The sequence below is a fragment of the Parasteatoda tepidariorum genome, chromosome 9 (genome assembly GCF_043381705.1).
Source record: "Parasteatoda tepidariorum isolate YZ-2023 chromosome 9, CAS_Ptep_4.0, whole genome shotgun sequence".
NCBI classification, from domain to species: Eukaryota; Metazoa; Arthropoda; class Arachnida; order Araneae; family Theridiidae; genus Parasteatoda; species Parasteatoda tepidariorum.
Window position 1 is genome coordinate 48713624 of NC_092212.1, and position 17984 is coordinate 48731607.

The 17984-nt window shown below is 29.6% G+C and overlaps 2 protein-coding genes across 3 annotated transcripts in view; both read left to right on the forward strand.

Moving 5' to 3' along the window:
* LOC107450964 (fatty-acid amide hydrolase 2-A-like) overlaps window positions 1-17984 on the forward strand; it is a 120850-nt gene that overhangs the window by 63187 nt on the left and 39679 nt on the right. The window lies entirely within an intron of this gene.
* LOC107450963 (fatty-acid amide hydrolase 2-A) overlaps window positions 5788-17984 on the forward strand; it is a 41202-nt gene continuing 29005 nt past the window's right edge. Inside the window, exon 1 of the mRNA XM_071185241.1 lies at window positions 5788-5811. The gene's annotated coding sequence lies outside the window, so the exon portion shown is untranslated. The remainder of the gene's footprint in view (window positions 5812-17984) is intronic.

Sequence of the window (17984 nt, forward strand, 5' to 3'; positions counted from 1 at the left end):
GAAAGGTTAACTGAATTACAAGTGATAGCAAATATGAATTATTTTTGTTTAGATAAACAATTTTAAAATATTTATTAATTCCAAAACTAAAGAAATTTTTTTCTCCATTATTTCGCTGGCTCAAAACTAAAACGACACTTCTGCACTGACTTATCATGTTATGTGAATGAGATGTGATTGCAGAAGTGTCGTTTTAGTTTTGAACCAGCGATTTGTTATAATTGATTATTTGATCCTCACATAATAAATATTCCTGAACATTAAATATCAATCAGATACTAGGATAAATATGTAATTATGAGGAAATAAAAGCCTTAAAGCATTATTAAGCATTAAATTTCCGAAAGTATTAATCCTCTTTTCATTTTATACAGTGTCATTGAAAATAAAGTTACGCAGTTCAATGAAGAGAACCGAACGGAAACGGAAGTTAATTTGTTCAGTTTTTGTCTTTTCATTTGTATAGTTTATTTTAATTTTTATCCCAGTTTTTTTTTCTTGCATGGAAAATTGGATCATCCAATTCTTACTTTTTATCCGAATCAAATTTTATAAGAACATACAAATAACATTAGGGAACATGACTTTTTTTTGTTTTGTTTTTCTGCTACCTGAGATTTTTGAACGGATCTAAGTTTCTCTCAGCAAGCTACAGTTTCTGTTGCATGAATTCAATTTAATAATATACAGTCAAACCTCGATATCTCGAGCTTGAATAGAGTGGAGAAAAAATTCGAGATACCGAAAATTCGAATTATTGAGAATCGCATGTTGAATCGCATGGTAGAATAAAGAAAAATGCTCTTTACATACCTTATTTAGTATTCCATATTTATTCTAAAAACTCTTCTTACACTTTCATTTAAAAAAAGATTGAATTGTTGTTTGCTTTAGAGATGTGTAAGGAAGTTTGTCTGTAACACTTTCTAAATGAACTGTAGCTTTAAATGTCTCCTCTGACATATTCGGCTGCCTCTCAATAAATTTCCTTACCGTGTCCACTGCAGAAAGTGCTTGTTTGTTTGTAACATTGGGGGGTTAATCTTTGATTTCCTCATCCTCTTCTTCTGACAGTTCACAAGAAGCTTTCGTTTGAGCGATGATATCATTATCATCCCACTGACCACACACTGTTACTGCATCCTCTACGTTTACATGAAATTCCATGACATCAAGTTTCATGAGTCCGGTCAATCTGTCCCAATCATTTTCGGTGTAGTTTTCAGCAGAATTAACGATATTGATTGTTTGACTATTTTCGTGATCCTTAATGAATCCAGCCTTCTTGAAGCCATTCATTATCGTAGAGAAAGACACATCATTCCATGTCACTGACGTCTTTATGTCCAATTTTTTAAAAAAAGTTTATCATTATGAGAATCGGTTTTCTATTCTTAATTTTTTTTTTTGGAATAGTTTGTTATTTTCAGAAGAAAAGTCTATACTATTTATGGAGAAAAAAAATTTAAGTTATCGAGGGACTAGGAAAAAAAGCTCTTGAAATCAAGTTTTTTTTAACATTGAGTGTATAGTAAATTTGAAGGGAAATTTTTCTTCCTTCGAGATATCGAAAAACTCGTGAAATCGAGGTTCGAGTTAGCGAAGTTCGAATGTATTTATAATCGGGATTTTTTTAAAAATTCACTTGATTGAATACTTAGTGTCTCCTTTTCCGCTGTTTCGTAAGAAGTGGTAAAAATAGTGGATAAAACATGATGCGAAACGTTTTGTCTTCAGTGTTATTTTCAAAGCAGACAAGTGTATATTAAAATAAACCTATACTTTCCTTATAAACTCATACACTCAGACAAAAAGTAAACTATAATAATATGCATAATATATGTGTGTCTGTGTGTGTTACTCTTTCGCGACGAGTTTATCTTTTAGGATCATAATATCAGAGTTAAGTTTAATTTCAATTTTAATACATCAGATTTTTAATGCTCTTTCTATATAATGATGATACCATTCTAATTTTTATTAAGCTTTTATTAAGGAAAAGAATAAAGAAAAGTATTTACAAATGTACATGAAGCAGAAGCTCATGGAGACAAATTCACTACATCAGCTTTAAAAAACAAGTGCACACTTTTTCTATGCATAGCATATAGCATACCTGCCAACTTTTAATCCCTTCCATTATGATTTTTCCCAGTGGTATTAAAATGGAATAAAAATTTCAATTTTAAGCAAAAAAATACGTTGTATTTGAAAAAGCTTAAGCTGCCTATCATGATGGTAACGCATATTAATGTATATGCTTAATTATTTTAGGAATAGTGGCGATGAAAATTCTTTAAAAATTTAGTTTATAAAAGAAAAAATAGTATATATTTACTACCACTTTAAATATGAAAATAAAATTTTACGCCAAATGCGTAAAAGTTGGCAGGTATGATATAGTTATTATTCCATGTCATGTGATCCATACTATGCTGATCCTTTGTTAGGATTGATGCCGCAAGAAGTAATCATAAGACCAGAAGACGATATATTGAAATCTCAAAATATATTTAAATGAATGGGATTTATGCTTCATAAAGACATTATATTGCGTGACATTGATTCATTTTATAAATAAAGATTAGATTTCTAACTAATTAATACGCGAAGTGCTATAGTTTATTACGTGAAAGAGATTATTTAAAGTCCTCATCTGTTAGAAGAACTAGATCTACAAAAAAAAAATATATATAGTTCTTTTTTGGTTTAGTTTTATAATCCCATAAATTTAACTTAGCTATTTTATTTCAGATGTTACATATACATATATATAATAGATTTAAAAAAAATTCAATGGATTTACTAACAAAACTAATTGTTTTGAAATCTCCTCATCCGAAATCATCAACGGATAAAGTAATTGTATAAATGCGACAAATATTTGTTCCCCATTGNTAGATTAATATAATCTATCCCAATCATTTTCGGTGTAGTTTTCAGCAGAATTAACGATATTGATTGTTTGACTATTTTCGTGATCCTTAATGAATCCAGCCTTCTTGAAGCCGTTCATTATCGCAGAGAAAGACACATCATTCCATGCCATTGACGTCTTTATGTCCAATTTTTTAAAAAAAAGTTTATCATTATGAGAATTGGTTTTCTATTCTTATTTTTTTTTTTTTTTTGGAATAGTTTGTTATTTTCAGAAGAAAAGTCTATACTATTTATGGAGAAGAAAAATTTAAGTTATCGAGGGATTAGGAAAAAAAGCTCTTGAAATCAAGTTTTTTTTAACATTGAGTGTGTAGGAAATTTGAAGGGAAATTTTTTTTCCTTCGAGATATCGAAAAATTCGTGAAATCGAGGTTCGAATTAGCGAGGTTCGACTGTATTTATAACCGGGATTTTTTTTTAAAATTTACTTGATTGAATACTTAGTAACTCCCTCTCCACTGCTTCGTAAGAAGTGGTAAAAATAGTCGATAAAACATGATGCGAAACGTTTTGTCTTCAATGTTATTTTCAAAGCAGACAAGTGCATATCTATTAATTATAAACCTATACTTTCCTTATAAACTCATACACTCATACACTCAGACAAAAAATAAACTATAATAATATGTATAATATATGCGTATCTGTGTATGTTACTCTTTCGCGACGAGTTTATCTTTTAGGAGTTTATTTTTTATCATTATATCAGAGTTACGTTTAATTTCAATTTTAATACATCAGATTTTTAATGCAGTTGATTTTAATACTCTTTCTATATAATGATGATACCATTCTAATTTTATTAAGCTTTTATTAAGGAAAAGAATAAAGAAAAGTATTTACAAATGTACATGAAGCAGAAGCTCATGGAGACAAATTTACAACTTTTATTAAGGAAAAGAATAAAGAAAAGTATTTACAAATGTACATGAAGCAGAAGCTCATGGAGACAAATTTACTACATCAGCTTTAAAAAACAAGTGCACACTTTTTCTACGCATAGCATATAATTATTATTCCATGTCATGTGATCCATAGTATGCTGATCCTTTGTTAGGATTGATGCCGCAAGAAGTCATCATAAGACCAGAAGACGATATATTGAAATCTCAAAATATATTTAAATGAATGGGATTTCTGCTTCATAAAGACATTATATTGCGTGACATTGATTCATTTTATAAATAAAGATTAGATTTCTAACTAATTAATACGCGAAGTGCTATAGTTTATTACGTGAAAGAGATTATTTAAAGTCCTCATCTGTTAGAAGAACTAGATCTACAAAAAAAAAATATAGTTCTTTTTTGGTTTAGTTTTATATTCCCATAAATTTAACTTAGCTATTTTATTTCAGATGTTACATATACATATATATAATAGATTTAAAAAAAATTCAATGGATTTACTAACAAAACTAATTGTTTTGAAATCTCCTCATCCGAAATCACCAACGGATAAAGTAATTGTATAAATGCGACAAATATTTGTTCCCCATTGTAATTTATCATTTAATTCATTATTAATGAATACAGAATATTCCTTTTATCTCCGTTAAAAAATAGTAAGGGTGACCGCTTTCTGTTTTAGATGATCAATTGCTGCAATTTTTTTTTTATAATTTTTAAAAGGTTCTTAAAATATATTATTTATGCTTCAGTTTCGTAAAATCGACGAATTTAGGTTTTGAAATGTCTGAGTCCCGCAGATCGTAAAGGCACGGCTCCAAGTAGAATACCAGTGTGAAGCATCAGTGGTTGCAGTCAGTTTGCGATCGGGATCACTTTCATCAGCACGCGTAGGGGCAGAGGGTGCGCAATATAACTGTCCTTTAAACTGTTCCACCGCAAAGAGTTCAACTTCTCGTGCAAGACGACGGAAAATCCAGGGTGGGGAACCATCCATCACCTCCTACATCAAGAAGCCTCCACACGGTCTTTTATAAGTAGTCCGCACAGACTGTTTAAAAAGTGAACCAGTTGCGAGCATGAACCCAAAACCTTTTATAAAAGTAATTGAGAGAAATTTATCTTATATATTTGAGAATTGAATCTGTAGTGGTTGACAAGTGAATAGTGACAAGTGACAAGTGAAGTTAGCATGAACCCAAAACCTTTTATAAAAGTAATTGAGAGAAATTTATCTTATATATTTGAGAATTGAATCTGTAGTGGTTGACAAGTGAATAAGACAAACCAGTAATATTCATAAATAAAATAAATTTTTAGTCATATATTTACGACCACTTTCTTATTTTAACTATATTCTGTATTAAATGATTCGTTCAGTAAGTGGATATCCTTCACAGTGGTCTGATCGGACTACCTGTGAAAAACCGTATGGAGGCTTTCAGTTATAGGAGGCGTTGAACCATCCCCTCTGTAAAGAATCAAATGCCCAGTGTGCAGCTCTAGTGCGACGTAAATTAAGTACTACTAATACTAGTTTCTAATGTTTGAACATCATTTTTATGATAATTGATTTTTTTGTGTCGCGAAATGTCATGTTTCTCAATGCTATTAAAATTTAAATTTCATTTTTTTAAAAAAAAACTACTTTTTTTTTGGTTGAGAAAAGATTATTATAAAATTTTAACTCAAAATACAAAATTTTCACTACATCAAAAATATTTCTTCGCGTATTCAGCAAATTGATAAGAATAGACAGAACTGTATTTTTTAATATCAATTTCAAAGATATAAATTTTTTTTTTCGTGTATGAAATTCAATACTGATTAGCTTTAAAATCTGCTTACTAACTTAAAAAGTTTCTCTTATCTCTGCAGTTACGTGTGATGTGTATTGAAAGTTTCCTTTTTTTAAAATGTTCTATTTCTAACTCATATTATATCGCAGCTGCAACATTGTTTGGTAATATATATTATATATTTTTTTGAAATTTAAGCCATTCAAAATGTATATGATTATTATTAACCAAAATTAAATAACATAAATTTATTAATATAATAAGGAATTTGAGAGAAAGTATAAATTGTCCCTTTTTTATTTTTTCATAAATATAATTAAACCAATTTAGTAAATAATTTATAGTTTCTGATAATTTCAGCTTGTACCAAAAATTTTGGTTGATTTTAAGCTGAAAATGAAATAAAAATGTAAATAGTTGTTACTATCTTAGTACTTTTTTAGTTTAACTAATATACTTTTTTTTATATCTGTAAGCTGAAACTGTTTTAAAAATTGAGTAGAACCTTAACATAAATTTTCAGAACTCAATTCATCTGGATTCATCTTTAGAACTTTAAGAAGAAGATAATTTCACTGTCAAAAACATTTGGATTTGATTTTTTTATTGACTAATTGAACAACGCATGTTTTGATTCAAAACGATTTTGACTAATATATATCTTGCATTAAAGAGAACTAACGAGAGCAACTGAAGTACTTTGTAAATGAGTAGCACAATTCGTAAAAAAGGACCTCCCTGAATAACTTTTCTAATGATCGGGTCTATTGGGAATCTAATGATCGAGTCTTCATGTTCAAGGACTCAATCTTAATGGATGACTTCGAATATATTAAGTACTGCGGACGGTATTTTGGGTTAAGAAATCAGACACTAATTCGTACTTTGACTAAATAAACATACTTATTTTTGTGGATGGATTCGGATTTTTGACCCCTTCAATATAGGTGTAGTAGCCATCTGGAGAATATAGTTTGTACCGGTATGTGCTGGCTAAAAAAATTTAAAAGAAAAAAAACTAAATCTTAAAAAAACATTTTGAAGAAAGGAAAAAAAAAACTGAAAAAAGGATAAACTTAAAATTTATGGCACATGATCTGACAGTGGAAATACATATTAAGAGGCGTTGTTTAACGCAACAACACTGAATATAAACAAAAAAAGACACATACCTATTAAAATGTTGATCGAGAGAGTAGGCCCATTTATCTAAAGAAACTAAGAGTTCACTAAAAAAAGAGTCATGTGTTGATGAATAAAGTTTGTTTTATTGAATATTTAGCTTAGTAGCGGCATCAAAAGCAAACTAACAGGAGGTACGGCAGATGGTTAGAGAAGTGGTCAGGAGTGACTGGGAGTTTCGTGGTTTCCGTTCATACCAAACCAAAGGAGTGGATAGGTATCAGGTCTGGTTTCGTGGTTTCCATTTCAGACCACAACACAGGAGTGGATAGGTATCAGGTCTTCTGGGTGACATCAGAGCGGGGTTGTATCAGCATTCATCGTCCAACAAGTGGATGAGAAAAGTTAGTCTGCGTGGCCTCAATTTGCATATGGTCGTCGCAAATCCATGATCAGTCCAAAATAAATTCTATTCACAATAGTATTCAAAATCTTTTTCACATTAAAAGAGCTGCACGATTAAGCATAAAAAAAAACATTTCGTAGATCAAGTCATAGCATGGCAGCACATGAGTTGGATGTTAAAAATGACTAATATAGAAAATTCTAAAATCGATTTTGAAAAAAAATAAGGATGGCGCAAGGAAGCCATTCTTCCAAAAAAAGGTTCTCCACCTCAGGGAGGAGGGAGCAAAAACATAAAACTCCGTTAAGCGGAGGGCTGCAAATTGTTTGACGATCAAAATATCGAATCCCCGATCGTCTTTCGCGCTCTTCCTTTTTATAAGATACCAAAAACTTAAAGTTGAAGTTGTATTACCTGTTGTGCAAGTTAAAGTTAAATTATCTAAAAATTACGAGTTGAGAAGAAAAATTGATTATACGTTAACAGTTACGGTTGAGAAACACAACATACACGCGGAGATGAAAGATGCCGACAACCAGTGTGAATTCTCAGAAACAAAAAGGGTGGAATGTTCTAGGAAAAAAAGGGGGTTTGTACTGAACTGGTAAGGAATTTTAGGGGGAGAATGTCCTAATTGCACCTAAAGCTTAAGGGGCTAAAGAAAGATGATGAAATATTAAAATTTGAATCAGGAAATTAACAGAAATTAAAAAAATTAATTCAAGTTTGTGACACGATGTCACATAGTTCATATAGTTTCTTCTGGAGAGTGGACCGAAGTTTGTACCTCTCAATGTTATTTTAACTTTTTTCGTATTTCGCCATATCTTAAGAACTTAAGCAGATTGAAAAATTTTTGCACACAATTATAAAATTTTTTCATCTTGAAATAACTCCATGCAAAGAATAACTTTTAGTAAAAATCTATTCTTTTTTAGTATTATATTCAATAATTGTCGAAAATTATTGAATTGTAAGGTATAAAATATTTCAAATAAATTCAAAGATTGTGTTTTTACACGGCATAATGCAAAATTTGATCGAAATCAGTTTAATAGTTCCTGAGAAATCGAGATTTAAAAATGAGACTTTTTGGGGAAGGTGGGGGTAGTCAGAAATCCGAATCCGTCGAAAAAAAGATTGAGTATAATCAGAGAAAATATGTTTTTGTGTCTGATTCCGTTACTAATTAATTCGCATATTTAAGGTTACCCTCTCATACCATCATGATTGAACGTGAAGATCCGATCATTAGATCAAAAGTTATTCAGGGTTGTCTGTTTTTCTTTCTTTCCTTTTTTAACGTTCCGTACTTTTCCAAATGCGTTTTTTAAGTGATTTGATTATAGTCATATATTTCTTAGTCTAACTAAAAAATTTCATCTTCATACTAGCCAAGTTGATATCTAGGTGGAAAGTGAAAAGTTTCAAACCAGATCCATGCTAGAAGTTTTTGAAGAATATAATTGTTACTGTGAAAAAAAACTATTTCAACTATTTCATGTAAATTTAACAATCGGTTTATTTTACCACTATAAAAATTTATTTTAACATATGACTATTATTTAAAACTGATAACAAAGTCAGATTATCAAAATTAGCCCTTTCGCGCCGACTGTTACTAACATGCGCCAGCCGAAAACCATGTAATCAAACAGGGTAAAAAGATAAAACTGGTAATCAAAGTAATTCTTTAACAGCTTATTTGTGGATGGAGTTATAATTGTGTGATTTATTTAATTCCAAAATAAAACTATTTAGTTATACTTTGAATTAACATTGATTATATATATGATTAAACTAACATTAATTAAAATAAAAGCAAAATAAGTCTTTCAAATTAGAAACGACTACATTTAAGTTACCGTTTTTTATTTAATTACGTCCTGATCCTGATTTTGTNGGAAAAATGATTCTTCAAGACAAATTTAACATTGTTTCAAAATTTTATCTACATTTCTGTAAGCAAAAGAGTATTTTGTTAACAGTAATATTAAATATTGTGTTAAAATTAAGACTTCTAATTTGATGAAAAAATCATTTTCCTAGTCAGATTTAATATCAATGTTTCGAAACGTAATCTTGCTTATACAATATACAGAAAATAAAATCTCAATTTTAAAGCAAAATGAAACATTATGTTTAAAGTAAAATTGTTTATTTTAACTGAAAAATAAAAGATTATGTTGAAGGTCAAATGCTTAATTTATCGGAAAAATGATTCTTCAAGACAAATTTAACATTGTTTCAAAATTTTATCTACATTTCTGTAAGCAAAAGAGTATTTTGTTAACAGTAATATTAAATATTGTGTTAAAATTAAGACTTCTAATTTGATGAAAAAATCATTTTCCTAGTCAGATTTAATATCAATGTTTCGAAACGTAATCTTGCTTATACAATATACAGAAAATAAAATCTCAATTTTATAGCAAAGAGAAATATTATGTTTAAAGTAAAATTGTTTATTTTAACTGAAAAATAAAAGATTATGTTGTAGGTCAAATGTTTAATTTAATGGGAAAATAATTCTTCAAGACAAATTTAACATTGTTTCAAAATTTTATCTACCTTTCTGTGAGCAAAAGAGTATTTTCTTAACAGTAATATTAAATATTGTGTTAAAGTTAAGACTTCTAATTTGATGAAAAAATCATTCTCCAAGTCAGATTTAATTTTCAATGTTTCAAAACGTAATCTTGCTTATACAATATACAGAAAATAAAATCTCAATTTTATAGCAAAATGAAACATCATGTTTAAAGTAAGATTGTTTATTTTATCTGAAAAATAGAATATTTTGTTGAAGGTCAAATGTTTCATTTAATGAAAAAACAAATACTCAGGCTAGATTTAGCATTAATGTTTCAAATATTTATCCTGGTTTACAATTTTTGATTCTGCATAAACAATAATTATTTAATGAAAAATGTCCTAAATTCGTTGACTCATACTCATCGATAATCCGAGCCATCTCTTGAAGGAAGTTTCAAAACTTATAATGTAATTACGTAATTGTAACTTCTTTAAATAAAAAATAATATTAGTCGTATCACAATTTATATCTTATCATGTAGAATGGGAATACAACGTTAATAGACTTGCTTTTGACTTTGGTAAAAATTGAAGACTCGAGAGTTACATTTGTTACTTTTACATTTGTTCTAGACTATTCAGATAGATTTTTATCAAAGAGTAATAATGAACATTTTAAAAACTCTCATTGAAAAATATGTTATTGTAATTAATAAAATATTACCGGGAATTGACAAAATAATAGTGAATACTAATACTATACACGATGAACGAGTTTAAGTCTTATGACCCAGCTAATTTCGTAGAAATTTTATGATGTTTCAACGTAATTGTCTGAAAAATATGAGAGAATTTTTTATGTTTGTTTTATTTAATTGTCTAAAAGGAAATTGCTGAGTCAGAAGTATTCAATAATAATATGAAAGATTATTAAACATTGTATATCTAATAATATAATGCATATTTATCTGATATAGAGTAAGTGTGGGTTAGATTTCCATTAAAGAGATTTAAAATATCTCTGATATTTTTTAATATATTGCAGCAGTTATAGTTCTTCAAAAAGTATTTTAACTTGTTTATCAATTTGGACAAGGCAGTGCTTTTTCGTGACAGCAAAACGTAAGTAAAATTTTATTGTTTATTTTATGTCGGTGAGAAAGTATTGTTTTTTGTTGGTTATATTTTTTTTAAACAAGCTGAACATTCATTGCTCATATATAGTCCAATCTTTTTTCCTGAGTGAAAGTGGTCATCTCCTCATTTGCTTTAGAAGAGATGGCCATTTTTATTTATTCGTATTGATATATCAAGGATCTTAGGGTCTTTAAAAATAGAAAGGAAAAGTAGGAAAATAAGAAGTATTTTATTAATTTAACCCTTTGACTTCGAATTTTAAAAAATGATTTTTTTGTCCCGTTTATTATTCAAAAGGACGAAATAGGTCACAAATAAGGAAAATTTAGTATTTGAGGTTTTTCTGACAAGCGGTTATCAATTTAGAGGCTGGACATATATGTACTTACTGGTGGGATACATATGTCCCACTTGTAGTGATCGACTTACTACAAGCACATCTATCATTCCGGAAAAATTTATTTTATGGACTTTTTTTTACATGGTATGATATAGGGTGAAGCAATCTTTGCATAACTCGACATTACACATTGGATACTCATACGTTGGACACACTACGGATACGGATACACACTACGTTGGATAACTCATATTTGTTCTTTTTTCTATGCTCATTTGAGAAAATATGAATAAAATATGAATGAATTGAACGATCCCAATGAAGAATACTAGTGGGATATATCTGTCCCAGTGCACAATCACAATGCTATTTCATACAAGAAACTCTTTAGCGCCATCTAGGTAGCGCCATCTAGAAGATATTTGACACATGAATCACGTATACTTGGTTCGATTCTACGACTGGGACATATTACAATGAGTTTCTAAGTGCTTTTCACCCCATTAGTAATTTTTAAACATTTGTTGGGACAAATGAGTCCCGTTAGTAGTCAAAGGGTTAAACTTCACCACCTCGCATTAGTATTTCCAAATAAATAAATCTAGTTCCTAAATGTTTGGTTCCATTGATGATTTTCGTCTGGTTTCATTTCATTTCCTAGTTTCAAGATTGAAACAAATAAAAAGGAATCCTCAGCATATATATTACAATATTGAAGCCACATTTTTAAATTGTTGAGGACAATACGTACCCCGCATATTACGGACGTAACAGATTATTGAATTGAACCCCATAACCTACTCAATAGAATTGTACATATAATAAGATTCTGCTCACGCATTATTTGGTTCTGTGGATGTGTGTAAGCTGTAATCAGTGACATCTTTTGCTGCGGAGATGAAAACTATAAACGATGACTAGATGAGATACGCGAGGTGCATACAATAGCTCCGTGATAATCTGCAAACCTTGAAAATTTTTTGCCAAAAATGTCGTATAAAGTTTTTGTGAAAGTCATTGATCAAATATGTACATAACAGATTGTTTATTAGATTCTTTTGAACTTATTTTCCAAGATAAAATTAACTTCCTAGTATGTTTTTTTGCAAGTTTTTCATTGTTAACTGTATAAATGTAATGTTTTCCATGATTTTGCTTCACTTTTCCTTCGCTTTATTTACTTGTTAGTTTAATTTTAAACAAGTTTCTCACATTTTGTTCTAAATATTCCATTGTTTTTCAGTCAAATTATCGTTGAGTACATATTTGAGAATTTAAAATATGTATAAACATTCTCGTCTCAAAATTCTTAGTATTTTTACTTCGATTTGAAAAAAAATATGGCCATCTGTCCTACACTAAAACTATTTTTTAAATAGATTGAATCAGAGATTAATGAAAATTTAAGATTTTTTGACTGAAGAATATATTATTATAAATTATAAATTATTATCACAGTTTGCAATTTCAATAAAGTTATGAAGAACAATACTATATACACAGGGTGAGTTTTGGTCGTATGAACTAACTAACATTTTACCCGGTTTTTGTTGCTACAGAATAATTGTCAGAAAAATATTGGAAATTTTTTAAAATTCTTTTAATTTTTATCTAAAACGGAATTGCTAAGTCATAAATTTTTAATAATAATATGCCTATTAATATCAAATATTTTAAATAAGTATATATAAATTAAATATGTTTAAAATTCAACTTGAATAATCGCTTTTATAAATTCTGGCCTGAATGGTTTTGCTTAGTTTGAAAAAGATAAAGTCATTTTAGATACTTTTGATGAAAATTACATATTATAAAAAATTATAAATTTTCATAAGATATTTGGTCTTTCTATTGAAAAAAATAAATAGTTATCTTGTACACATGCTGAAAAAGTTTTGGTCTTATGTTCTAATTAATTTTTTAGCCGTTTTATGCTATTTCAGCACCACCCAGGTTAACAAAACCACTAAGAGAGATTTTTTTTCAACTTTACACTCTAAAAAAATTCGATAAATTTACAACAAAAATAAAAACTGATAGTCAGCTGGAGTGCCAGACCAAAACTGTTTTTTTCCACGGAAAAATAATATTAAAAACGGAGACCTGTATTTTAAGCAGATAAATTCAGTTAATTTAAGAAACAAACTCTGTTATTTTAACATAAAACTCCGCTATTATAGAAATAAAAACTTATCTAAAAATAACTAATTCAGCCTGGTTTGAGATGCGAGCCGAAAGCAGGATTTGTACGACCAATCAACGCCGTGACTGGTACCCGGTACAACTCATTGGAAGGCGAGCGCTCTGACCCCTGACCCACGGAAACGCTAATGCTTGACTATGAAAAAAATTCGTAAACTGCCTTTGCCTAAATTTTACTTCTTGAAACTATATTTAAGGGGAAAACGTATAAAACTAAAATTGATCAAATTTAAAATAAATATTTAATAATTTTACTTACCGTAAAATTATAGCTAAAGACAGATAATAATCAGGTACAGTCTCCATTTAATTTTAAAGTCAAATAGCAATTTTATTTATACGATGATCAAAATCATAAAATAATTGCTGAAAAGTAAGAGCAAGTTTAGAAAATTATCGTAAAATGATTTCGATAAAAAAAAAAATTTATCTTACAGAAGGCGAAGTTGGATGGCAAAAACTAGAATTTCCACTAACAGTTTTAATCCATTTAGGGTTAGGATGAAAAACAGAGAGAAACTATTGTTTGAAAAACAGTTCTGAATTAAAAAATGAATGAACGTTAACAGCAGAACGTTAATGCAGAAAAAATCTGAGTTTATTTTTAAATAGTGTTTTTCTGGGAAACAAATTTTTTTTCCCTCTGAAATTTACAGTTGTTTTTTACATGCTGGGTTTAACAGAATTAGCATACGAATGAGTTCATTAAACTGATGTTGAGCACAGTTTGATGTCTTTAAATCCAAATATAAATATATAAGTTACCGGGAAAGTATGAAGCGCCGGCATTATATATAATGTCTGACGTTTTTAGGCAAAGTATGAAATATGAGAAGTATTACATACTTTTCCTAGGCATTATATATAATACCGGATGCTATTTAGGCAAAGTATGAAATAAACGTCCTGATGAGGTTATTATGTAAATGATGTGCATGTTACTGTGAATGACCGAAATCGGTGGTTGTTGACTTTCACCGGTGAATGTTGACAATCAAATTATTAGTCGCTTTGGTGAATGTCCGAAATATTTATTACATCCGATTTGATATTAATTTATTCGTGGATATAATTACATTTATTCGATATTTTAATACTTACTGACGATAGATTAGAAGAAACATCAGTGTTTGGAGTATCGGGCAAATATATACCGGGCAATAATACTTGACCTTAAAAAAATATCAATGTAGGGCATACCGAGCAAATGTATACCGGACAATGGCATTTGACCTTAAAAAAAACATCAGTGTAGGGTATACCGGGCAAATGTATACTGGGGAGTGGCACTTAACTAGACCTAGTATGACTAGACCTTTGGTAAATGTCCAAAATATATACTAGGTCTAGTCAAGTGCCATTGCCCGGTATACCCAACACTGATATTTTTTAAGGTTAAGTGCCATTGCCGGGTATGCATTTGCCCGGTATATCCTACACTGATGTTTTTTTAAGGTTCAGTGCCTCTGCCCGGTATACATTTGCCCGGTATACCCTACACTGATATTTTTTTAAGGTCAAGTGCCATTGCCCGGTAGACCCTACATCAGTGTTTCCCAAACTTATGACTTTTTGTACCCTTTCTAAATTTTTCGCAACGCTGTGTACCACTGATAAAAAGAAATGAATGTATTTTTTTAAAAATATGTTTCTTTTTTGGTACAAAGTTTTGTTAATAAGTGTATTTCAGAGTTTCTGTTATTCTGTTATTTGCACCAGTGAGAAGGATGATATTGTTTTTGCTGTGATAAAAAAATTGCACGAAAGTTAAAAATCACAACTGGCTGTTGACACCACTAATTATTAACTGTTAACTCAGCAAAAAATAGCTAATACCCATTAAAATTATTAACTCAGCAAGAAATAGCTAATACAAAAATGCGTAATTGTAAATTTTCATGGCTAGATTTGATTTTAAATTAAATTTTTAGAAATTTTCGCTTGTTGTAAAATATTTGGCATGAGAACGCGTACCCCCGCTAAACGGTTCCCGTACTTCTGGGGGAACACGTCCCACACTTTGAGAAACACTGCCCTACACTGATGCTTTCTTAAGGTCAAGTGCCATTGCCCGGTATATCCTACACTGATGTTTGTTTAAGGTTCAGTGCCACTGCCCGGTACACATTTTCCCGGTATACCCTACACTGATATTTTTTAAAGTCAAATATCATTGCTCGGTATATATTTGCCCGATAGTCCAAACAGTGATGCTTCTTCTAATCTATCGTTAGTAAGCATTAAAATATTGAATAAATGTAATTATATCCATGAATAAATTAATATCAAATCGGAAGTAATAAATCTTTCGAACAATCACCAAAGCGACTATGTGATTGTCAACATTCAAAGGTGAAAGTCAACAACCACCGATTTCGGTCATTCACAGTAACATGCACCTCATTTACATAATAACCTCATCAGGACGTTTATTTCATACTTTTCTAAATAGCATGCGGCTTTATATAGAATGCCTAGGCAATGTGTGAAAGATAAATCATTTCATACTTTGCCGGTAACATATACAATCACAAAAAAAAATGAATAACTTTTGATCTAATGATCGGATCTTCACGATTTAGAACTCAATCCTAAATGTTCGAAAGAGTGATCTCAAATATGCTAATTGATTAGTGCCGACGACATTTTGAGTTCGAAATCAGACACAAAAACGTATTTTCTTTGAATGAGCATAACTTTTTTTTAACGGATTCGGATTTCTTACCCATAAAATATAGCCTCAATATGAGATGTATGGTCCCCATAGTTTGGCTAGGAAAATGATCCAAAGTTTGGACCCCTTAATGTTAATTTTACTTTTTGCGTATTTCACCATATCTCGAGAGTTTCTTAAGTTAGTTTAAATTTTTTTACATAGAATTATAAAAAACAAAAAATGTAATTTTAATTAAATATTAATTTTTTTTACTAATGTATTTAATAATAATCTAAAAAATTTTTAATCACAAGGTACAAAAATTTTTACATTATTTTACAGCTTATAATTTTACACGCCAAAATACAAAATTTGAGTGGAGTAGGTTGAATAGTTCCGGAGAAATTGAGTTCTAAGTATAGAACCTTTTTAAAATTTGATTCTTCAGAGACTGCTCAACCGATTCCATGCAAATTTTGCATTTTCCCAAGTAGAATTACATACTTTAAAATGATGTAAAAATTTTATAACTTACAATTTAAGATTTTTTCGAGTATTAATTAATAATATAATATAAAATAGTAAATAATAAATATTTACTTAATTTTTTGTGTGCATAGAGTTAACGTTGGATAAGCAAATTTCAAAATTGTGTGCAGAATTTCTTCAATTAGTTTTTAAAGTTCCCGAGTTATGCGAAATACGCAAAAAGTAAAATTAACATTAAAGGGCAAAACTTTGGATTGCCCTCCTCACTAAACTATTAGGGCCATATTTTCTATTTCCCTAAACTATTGAGAATATATTTTAATAGCCTCTCGTTTTAATTGTTGCGACGCTTAGCTAGTGATACACAGTCCTACAGCTTCTTTCGACTTTTATAATCCTCATACCTGCCAACTCTTCCGGAAGATTTTATTTTCATATTTCAAGTGGTGGCAATACTCAGGTTATTCCAATTAACTTTTTGAATTATAATGATAATTATAAATGAGTTTGACCACCACTACATATAAATAATTACAATAAATATATGAAAGCATAATAATATTTGCGTAAGCGAATTTCAACGGAACCAAAATATAAATATATTTTTGAGTCAGATTGTTTTTCGTTCATTGTTTTACAACCACTCCGAAAATTCATTCTCGGAAAGAGTGAAAGTTGGCAGGTATGATTCCTGTACAGAATTCATAGTTTTGCTTACATGGCTGTTTGAATCGAGAGTTCTAAAAAAAAATTTCTTGAAAGGATTAGTCTACTTTCTAAGTGTGACGCTTATCGTCACTTAATTCAGAATCACAATAAAACATTTAAAATATATTTATCGTCAATTGCCAAATAATTGATTAAATTTAAAATACTGTGGAAACTTCCATTAGTACATAGAGCCCTAGCAAATATAAATAAACACTCCTGATTAAAGTTAAGAAATACGCGTCGAAAAGGTGTTAATCACAAGTCTATAGTCCAAGTTTGATCTCTTATGTGACCTTTCCAGAATTTAGCAGTAGTTTTATCTAGCAAAAAGTTTAGTATAAAAGATCAAAAAAAAGACAACAAAAGCAGTAGTAGAGAGAGTAGAACCGAGTCATTAGAGCTTCACCAACTTCCACTATGAACATCAGTATAGGTAAGTTCTCTCCATGCAAATTAGTTTATTTGTAACTAATCAAAGCCTTTTAATTAATTTAATTTGTTATTTAAATTTGTATTTGATTAAAGCATTATTAAAGTATTTTAAATAGTTTAAGTATGTAAATGAATTCGACAATAAAACGATCGCAGGTTAAATTGATAAGTAGTAGTTTGTGTCTTTAAACCACCGTAACAATATGGCGCTTCCAAAAAGATTTTGTTTTTTTCCCTCTCTATGGTAATATATAAGGAGTTATTTATTATTTTCGAATGACTTTATATTGTCAAGTATATAGTTCAC